The sequence below is a fragment of the Macaca thibetana genome, chromosome 1 (assembly GCF_024542745.1).
Source record: "Macaca thibetana thibetana isolate TM-01 chromosome 1, ASM2454274v1, whole genome shotgun sequence".
NCBI classification, from domain to species: domain Eukaryota; kingdom Metazoa; phylum Chordata; class Mammalia; order Primates; family Cercopithecidae; genus Macaca; species Macaca thibetana.
In genome coordinates this window covers 207,128,341-207,137,305 of record NC_065578.1, presented here as the reverse complement: position 1 = coordinate 207,137,305, position 8,965 = coordinate 207,128,341, and the positions used below count along the sequence as shown (strand labels likewise).

Sequence of the window (8,965 nt, the reverse complement as noted above, 5' to 3'; positions counted from 1 at the left end):
CACCATGCCTGGATAATTTTTGTGTTTTTAGTAGAGATAGGGTTTCACCATATTGGTCAGGCTCAAACTTCTGACGTCAGGTGATTTGCTGGCCTCGGCCTCCCAAAGTGCTGGGATTATAGGCATGAGCCACTGCACCCGGCCTTCTTGATCATTTTTAGAAAAACTTCCCAACCCCAAATAAACGACCAAGTCCTGCTTGCTTTTCTTTGTGTTTGGATAACATCCTTCACAAAGTGAAGCCACACTGGATGATCTGCAGTTACACACTTTCCTTGGCGTGAACTTATTTCACTCCCCCAAAGGTTCTCTTAACTCTTTTCTTGTCCTCCGTTTTAGTAGATTACAGTTCTTCCTTATTTATCTCAGGATAGTCCCTTATACAAATATTAAAACAAGAGTGAAAATGACAGAGTTGTGTACACATGTCCTGCCAGAAATGACAAGCGCTCCTTTTAGATCCACTGAGAAAGGCTTGTTTAGAGCCCTATTTAAGACCAACAGTTCATTATCATTCAGGGACAAATTGTGCCAGAAGCAACCCGTCTCTCTTTCAATCTGGTAATTTTTATATTTTCTCTGTGCATTAAATCACTCCGTATTAGACAATATTTTGCAGTTTTTATTATCCTGCTATCAACTGATGCTTGGGAACTTTTTATCGAGGAATAACATTCAAAAGCTAAGGCTGTTCTTTTAGTAATTTCCTTCCTAAGTGATGCCACTCATATACCAAACTACCTTTGCCAAATCTTCAAAAAAAAATTAAATTTAAGCAAGTCAATGAGTACATGGTTTTCCTTGATGTCCCATTAAACATGGAGGCATGGTTGCTCATTCTTTTAACATTTTTGGGCTTCTACAACATACCAGATACAAAGATTTATAACAGAGAATCTGCTCTCAAAAGAACTCCATGAGAAAGGAAATGTAAAAGGAGAACTGTGACACAACCAAGTAAATTTTATAATAGAAGCAGCTATGTATCAGGGTGACTAAAATGGGAAGAGGTTGCAGTCAGATTAGGTTTCCCAAAGATATTAAAGATATAGGAAAATCTTGGCCGGGCGCGGTGGCTCACACCTGTAATCCCAGCACTTTAGGAGGCCGAGGCAGGTGGATCACCTGAGGTTGGGAGTTCGAGACCAGCCTGACCAACATGGAGAAACCCCATCTCTACTAAAAATACAAAATTTAGCTGGGCATGGTGGTGTGTGCCTGTAATCTCAGCTACTCGGGAGGCTGAGGCAGGAGAATCACTTGAACCCAGGAGGCAGAGGTTGCAGTGAGCCAAGATCACACCATTGCACTCCAGCCTGGGCTACAAGAGCGAAACTCTGTCAAAAAAAAAGATACAGCAAAATCTTGAAGACAACAATTTACCAGATTTGGGTCAAGGTAGAAGGAAACCAGTAGTGCCAAGGCTCAAAAGGTATAAGAAGGCAGGGAGTGGAAGTGCTCAGTGTCTCAGGGACAGAGGTGGAAGAGGAGATCGGGGGAAATGAGTGTTAAACTATAATGGGAACTTCTGCCTCTGTCCACTTGGGGAAAACTGAGATCAGACTTACCCTGCTATCAAAAACAACTGGGAAACGCGATGATCTATGAGGCAATGATTTTCATTGTGGAAGGCAGACAGCACAAGATATGATGCCTGAAAGAAGGGAAATGAACTGAGTAAATCGTATTGTTGTCTCGGTTTTCTGTACTTAAAAGGTAGCTACAGTGCAGAAAGATCCAAACAAGAGCACAGAAATCATGCTGAGATGAGGAAATGGAGACCAGAGCTTGGGGGAAACTCTGAGAAACTGGAATATGTGGGGCACAGAATACCATACAGTAGGTTGCTGCTCAGCAGCAAGGAGATCCAGATTGAAAACAAACAGAAATCATCAGAGCTGAATCGAAAACTAGAACTGTTTTAGTCAAAAACAAGTTATGGTTATGAGGTACTGAAAAAAAAATTGTGATTCCGCAATTCCAAAAGAGGAATTTTAAAAATATTTTGAGCAATGTACAGTGTCATTGGAATAGGGTAGATTAGGTACATACTTGGAAGAAACGAAGGAAGAAAGGAAGCAAGCATCACAGGCCGGATGGACAGATACTATGTCTCATTGTTTCTTAATAGTTTTTAGGAAAACTTTCCAACCCCAAATAAACCACCAAGTCCTGGTTGCTTTTCTTTGTCTTTGGATAACGTCTTTCACAAAAACGAAGCCCACATCTGATTATCTTCCCTTAGAGGGTAATGCCTGTGGGTCCCATGGAGGCTCTGGCTGAATACTAAGCTATATGTGCATAACACAAAGCTCCATGGGTCTGAGCAAAGAATGTACAGGCAGCTGTAAGCTGAGCAATTCTCGGAGCTCACAGGGGATTGAGATACATCTGAGTTCCAACCCACCAAAGGGAAGAGTTCATTGAACACACAGGCATTCAACTGTGACCCCAGAAGAATCACACCCTAGTAGGAAGGCTAAACTAGTCCTAGAATAAACTAATCCTATAATAATGGCTATGAGCCTTTAAGACAACCATCAAAAGGATCAAACATCTGTAAGTACCTTCCAAAACAAAGTCCCTATTCTTTAAAAGAAGAGAGCATCTACTAGAAATACGAAAATTAGCTGGGTGTGGTGGTGCACGCCTGTAGTTCCAGCTACTCTGGAGGCTGAGGAAGAAGAATCGCTTGAACTGGGAGGGGGAGGTTGCAGTGAGCTGAGATTGCGCCACTGCACTCCAGCCTGGGTGACAGAGCGAGACTCCGTCTCAAAAAAAAAAAAAAAAAAAAAAAACCTAGGCACACAACGGTGTATATTTACAATGTCTAGCATCCAATCAAAAATTGAGATATATAAATAAATAGGAAATGTGACCCAAAAATGTGACACAAAATAGGTGAAAACTGTTGATAAAAACAGAACAAGAAGGAAGGAAATGAAAGAATTCACATACAAGCATATTAAAATAGTTATTAAATGCCCTCAATATATTCAAAGGTTTAAAAAGGAAACAATAAATTTAATGAGAAAAAATGGAAAATTCAAAAAACTAAACAGAACTTCTAGAAATAAACATTGAATATCTGAAATGATTTTTCTGTCACACCAAGCATGTGAATAAAGAAAATTTTACTGGCTAGGCTTAACAGCAGATTAGACACTTCAAAAAAAAGGATCAGTGAACTTGACATTGCAGCAGAAACTGTCCAAACTGAAACAGAGAATAAAGAAATTCCTAATGAACAGAGCTTCAGTGACTTACGGTACAAAATCAGATGGTCTATAGAAAAAATAGATGCATTACATACCCAGGAACAGGATAAAGATCTGCAGATTTCTTTTTTTTTTTTTTTTTTTTTTTAAGACAGAGTCTCACTCTTGTTGCCCAGGCTGGAGTGCAATGGTGCGATTTCTGCTCACTGCAACCTCCACCTCTCGGGTTCAAACAATTCTCCTGCCTCAGCCTCCTGGGTAGCTGGGATTACAGGCGCCCACAACCATGCTCAGCTAATTTTTTGTATTTCTTAGTAAAGATGTGGTTTCACCATGTTGGCCAGGCTGGTCTCAAACTCCTGACCTCAGGTGATCCACCCACCTCAGCCTCCCAAAGTGCTGGTATTACAAGTGTGAACCACCGCGCCCCGTCTGAAGATTTCTTCAGAGAAAGTATGCAAGCACAATGAATGACATCTTTAAACTTCTTCAAGGTGTCAATCTAAAAAAACTCCGTCAAAAACAAAAGCAAAATACTTACATTCAGAAAAACAAAAACAGACGATCACCAGCCAATCTGTATTACTAAAAAAAGGTTAAAAGATGTTCTGCAGGTAGAAGGAAATGATATCAGACAGAAATCTGGATCTTCAAAAATAAACGAAGAGCATCAGAAATAAAAATAAAAGACTTTTCAAAATAATTTCTAAATGTTTCAAAAGAAAATTGACAGCTTAAAGTAAATTAATGTTCTGTGGGGTTATTACATATGTAAAAGCGAGATATAACAAAAATAATACAAAGGATGGAAGAGGGGAAATGGAAGCACGCACTGAAAAGAATCTAATAGTGAAGAAGTGGTCTGATGTTACTTGAAGGTAGTCGATGGAAAATTAAAGATGCATTTTATAAACCCTAGAACAAAGAAACAGGAAGAAAATGAAGGTCAATACTTGAGATAAAATGGAATACTAAAGTATACTCAGGCAAGAAAAAAAAGGAATGAAGAATAGGACAAATAGAAAACAAATAACAAGTTAGTAGTTTTAAACCCAACCACATGATAATTACATAAGAAGTAAATGATCTAAACATTCCAATTAAAAGTAGAGATGGGGCTGGGCGCGGCGGCTCACGCCTGTAATCCCAGCACTTCGGGAGGCCGAGGCGGGTGGATCACGAGGTCAGGACATCAAGACCATCCTGGCTAACATGGTGAAACCCCGTCTCTACTAAAAATACAAAAGTTAGCTGGGTGTCGTGACGGGGCACCAGCTACTCAGGAGGCTGAGGCAGGAGAATGGCGTGAACCCGGGAGGCGGAGTTTGCAGTGAGCTGAGATCGCGCCACTGCACTCCAGCCTGGGCGACAGAGCGAGACTCCGTCTCAAAAAAATAAAAATAAAAAAAAGTAGAGATGGGATTTCACCATGTTAGCCAGGACAGTCTCGATTTCTTGACCTCGTGATCCTCCCGCCTCGACCTCCCAAGGTTTTCCTTCTTTATCCCTAGTCATATTCTTTGTTCTGAAGTCTTCTTTGTTTGTATCTATATAACCACTGCAGATTTCTTACTATTAGTTGTCAAGCTGACAGATTGTCAAGCTGAATTTTAAAAAGCAGATCCAACTCTGTGCTGCCTACAAAGATGGAGAATCCCACTTTTAAGAATAAAGATACAGGCCGGGCACGGTGACTCACGCTTGTAATCCCAGTACTTTGAGAGGCTGAGGCGGGAGGATCACCTGAGGTTAGGAGTTTGAGACCAGCCTGGACAACATGGTGAAATCCGGTCTCTAGTAAAAAGGCAAAAATTAGCTGAGCGTGGTGGCGGATGCCTGTAATCACAGCTACTCGGGAGGCTGAGGCAGGAGAATCACTTGAACCTGGGAGGCAGAGGTTTCACTGAGCTGAGATGGCAGCATTGCACTCCAACCTGCGCGACAAGAGTGAGAGTCCATCTCAAAAAAAAAAAAAGATACAGATGGATTTAAAAATTAAAAGGATATAAACACATATCATGTAAACACTAATAGTAAGAAATCTGCAGTGGTTATATAGATACAAACAAAGAAGACTTCAGAACAAAGAATATGACTAGGAATAAAGAAGGAAAACCTTGGGAGGCCGAGACGGGCAGATCATGAGGTCAAAAGATCGAGACAATACTGGTCAACATGGTGAAACCCCGTCTCTACTAAAAAGACAAAAAGTAGCTGGGCGTGGTGGTGGGCGCCTGTAGTCCCAGCCACTCTGGAGGCTGAGGCAGGAGAATCGCTTGAACTCGGGAGGAGGAGGTTGCAGTGAGCCAAGATCGCGCCACTACACTCCAGCCTGGCGACAGAGGAAGGCTCCCTCCTCCTCCGCCCCCCCGCCCCGCCCCAAAAAAAAGACGGAGAGGGAAAACGAATACCCAGGGTCCTGGTGCCAGACTTTACACTACTGCAGCAGTCCTGGGTGATGTCCAGAGATGAACGGAATCAGAATTACCTGGAGGGCTTGGGGAATCACAGGTTGCTGGGCCCCACTCCCAGAGTTGCCGATTCCTTAGGTCTGGGTGGGGCCTGGGAGTCTGCATCTCTAAAAAGTTCCCAGGTGGCCGGGCGCGGTGGCTCAAGCCTGTAATCCCAGCACTTTGGGAGGCCGAGACGGGCGGATCACGAGGTCAGGAGATCGAGACCATCCTGGCTAACACGATGAAACCCCGTCTCTACTAAAAGATACAAAAAACTAGCCGGGCGAGGTGGCGGGCGCCTGTAGTCCCGGCTACTCCGGAGGCTGAGGCAGGAGAATGGCGTGAACCCGGGAGGCGGAGCTTGCAGTGAGCCGAGATCCGGCCACTGCACTCCAGCCTGGGCGACAGAGCGAGACTCCGTCTCAAAAAAAAAAAAAAAAAAAAAAGTTCCCAGGTGACACGCTGATTCTACTGGTTTTGGAATTCACTCTGGAACCACTGGTTGACTGACCTCTCTCCTGTTTAAAATGGACATAATCCTATCTTGAATGATAGTGTAACAATTCGAAAGATAAAATAAGGAAATGAGGCTCTTGAAAGTGTAGACACTGATTTTCCTTGTGATTGATTAATTGAGATTGGGATTTGGGATAAAAGGAAACCTAGGATTCTGCCTTAGCCAACCAGCCCGGGTCAGGAGGTGGGCAGGAAATGCAGGAGAAACAGATTTTGGGGTGAAAACAATGAGCTCAGGTTTGAGTTTACTGAATTTTCAATGCAGTACTCATATATCTTTCTCATTTTTAAAAGTCTGTGCGGTGGACATTGACTGGCTTAGTCATTTTGCCAAGGTTTAATTTTGTGCCTTAAATGGGCACTTGGGAGCTTTGTAAAAATTAATGTGTTTGCTGGCCCCATACGGGCCTTTGTGATCTGCGCGTTTGCATCCAATCTGGCACTTGGGCTCCGAGAAGGTACACGTGTGTGTAGGGCAAAGATCCAACCAGTGGGGCCAGGATCTGAGCAACAAGCGCTGTGTCCTTTGTGGCAGGGACCGCTTGCGGACGGCGGATGAGGATGAGGCGCCCAGATCTTCCTGAAATATTTCCTAATCGTTCATCATGATGTTATGTTGTTGTTTTCACAAACGGAATTAATATTGGCCTCCTTTTCTACAAATCTTGCCAACACTGGCGTGAAATGTTTTCGTTGCTTCTCTATTCCCAAGGTTTTGTATTATTTTACCAAGTCGGAAAATGGACGGTGCTTAAACTGGTTTTTCCCTGAAAGGACGAGAGCTGTGATCACTAAGATGTTTTAAAATCTCCAGCGCAAAAGCCTGCGGTGCCAGGGACGAGGCCTGGAGAGCAGTGGCTCCCAGAACCGGGGCGCGAAGGGCGCCCCCCGCCTCCAGCACGCGCCCCCCGCCCTCCCGGCCTCGCTCCCCCGGGAGTGGGGGCCTCTCCCGCCCCGATGCCCGTCACTCAGCAACGTCTAGGCAGTCTTCGCCCGGTTAGTGGCAACGCGGCCGCGCGAATTCGCACAGGTGTTCCGCGTTTCTCCGCCGTTCCCCGCCTTGGCGGGAGGCGCCCGAGGAGTCCCTTGGTGCAGGGCGGGAAGAGGCCCGCGCCGCAAAGGCCCAGGCGCTGGAGCTCACCTGGGCGAGGGCGGTACCTGAGGCTTCGGGGAGACCACGCTGACCGCGGCCCGGTCCCCAGACACCCGCCCCGCGACCCCGGTCCCGCCCCCAGATCCCTCCAGTGATTTTCCCCCCCGGCCCCGCCCCCCAGGCCCCTCCAGTGATTCCCCCACGGCCCCGACCCCCACGCCCCTCCAGTGATTCCCCCCCCCGGCCCCGGCCCCGGCCCCCACCCCCTCCAACGGACCCGGCCCCGCATCCCAAGGCCCCTCCAGTGGTCCCCCGGCCACGCGGGCTCCGGACGGGTGGGGCGGGCGCGCGGCCCTTTGCTGGGTCAGGGGGCGGGGGTCCGAGTAGCGGGCGGGGGGCGCAGGCCCGGGCTGGGGCGGGGGCGGGGAGCGCGGGAGCCCCGGTGACGCAGCAGTGACGTTGGTGGCAGCGGGCGGGATTTCCCGGGCGAGACCCCGCGGCGGAGTGGGCGCGGCCAGCGTGGAACGGGGGCGACGAGGGTCGCAGGGTCGACGGCTCCCCCTTCCCCCGCCGGGCCCCCACGGCACAGGGGGCCGAACAGAAGCCCCCAGCGTCCAGGGCCGGGGGAGGGTCCGCCTGCACCCCCGGGCCCGCGTGGTCCGGCCCTGCAGGGCGGGAGGCGCGGCGCGGGGCGGGGCCGGTGACGGGACGCGGAGACCCCGCGGGCGGCGGGAGGGGCGCGAGGCGCGCGTTTGCACCCGAGCCCGGCCCGCGCCCCGCTGCGGAGCGATGCCCCTCGGCCTGGCAGCCCCCCGCGAGCACCGCGCTGGAGACGAAGCCCGCGCGTGACCCCGCTCCGGGTAAGTGGGCGCCCGGCCGGAGCCCCGGGTGTCCGCGGGGAGAGCCCAGCCCCGGTGCAGCCAGACGCGGAAGGGAAACTCGGGGAGAAAGTCTCCGGCCAGGGAGACGGCTCTGGCCCGGTGGGGTCCTCACGCCACCAGCTGCTGCACGCGACACAAAGACCTGTGGTTCCCTCGGCCTCCTCTCCCGGGACCTCCCGCTGGGCCCCGGGGAAGCCCGCGCGTGGGTGTGGACAGCCCCTCGGAGCGCGTCCTGGGGCTCCCCGGACTGGGGGCGCCCAGTCCCTCCGGCATGAGGCAGGCGGGGGCTCGGAGGTCCCCTCTTCCATTTGTAGGTCACAGAGCGTTTGTTGTTCTCCCAGCGGGGACGTCCCCCGGGGAAAAGGACCACAGTGGCAGGAGATGGCGTGGCCGGTTGGGCGTTTTCTTTGGGGAAATGTTTCTGGCGAGTGCCTGAGGAAGCCCTCCCGGCTCCCCAGCAGCCCGGACGCCGCCTCGGGAGCACTCGGGGTGACGGTGGAGCCACCGCAGCCGAGGTGGTTTTCCTCCCCTCCTTGATGGCGTCTGTCCCCGAGGCTGGTGCTGAAATGTGCTTCGCTCGCCGCGCGCGCCCGGCAGCACCCGGGGAGCTTTGTTTGGCTTGATTTTTAAAATTGCCTTGGAAATAACGCGAAACGGCGGCAGGGTGAGGTGAGAAGGAGGACAGAGCGTGGTCGGGAAAGACTCCTTAATGTAAGATTTGCTTCATTTCGAGTATTTGGGGCTAAGGTTAGGAAACCCAAAAATGTTAAAGTTTGATCAAGTGATAAAGTGGATGATGGACGC

At 49.3% G+C, this 8,965-nt stretch overlaps 1 protein-coding gene across 1 annotated transcript in view; it reads left to right on the top strand.

Annotated features, from left to right (window-relative positions):
- Positions 1–7,980: 7,980 nt before the first annotated feature.
- The window catches only part of GNG4 (G protein subunit gamma 4), a 94,622-nt gene continuing 93,637 nt past the window's right edge, over positions 7,981–8,965 (top strand). The window contains exon 1 of the mRNA XM_050770434.1: positions 7,981–8,140. The gene's annotated coding sequence lies outside the window, so the exon portion shown is untranslated. The remainder of the gene's footprint in view (positions 8,141–8,965) is intronic.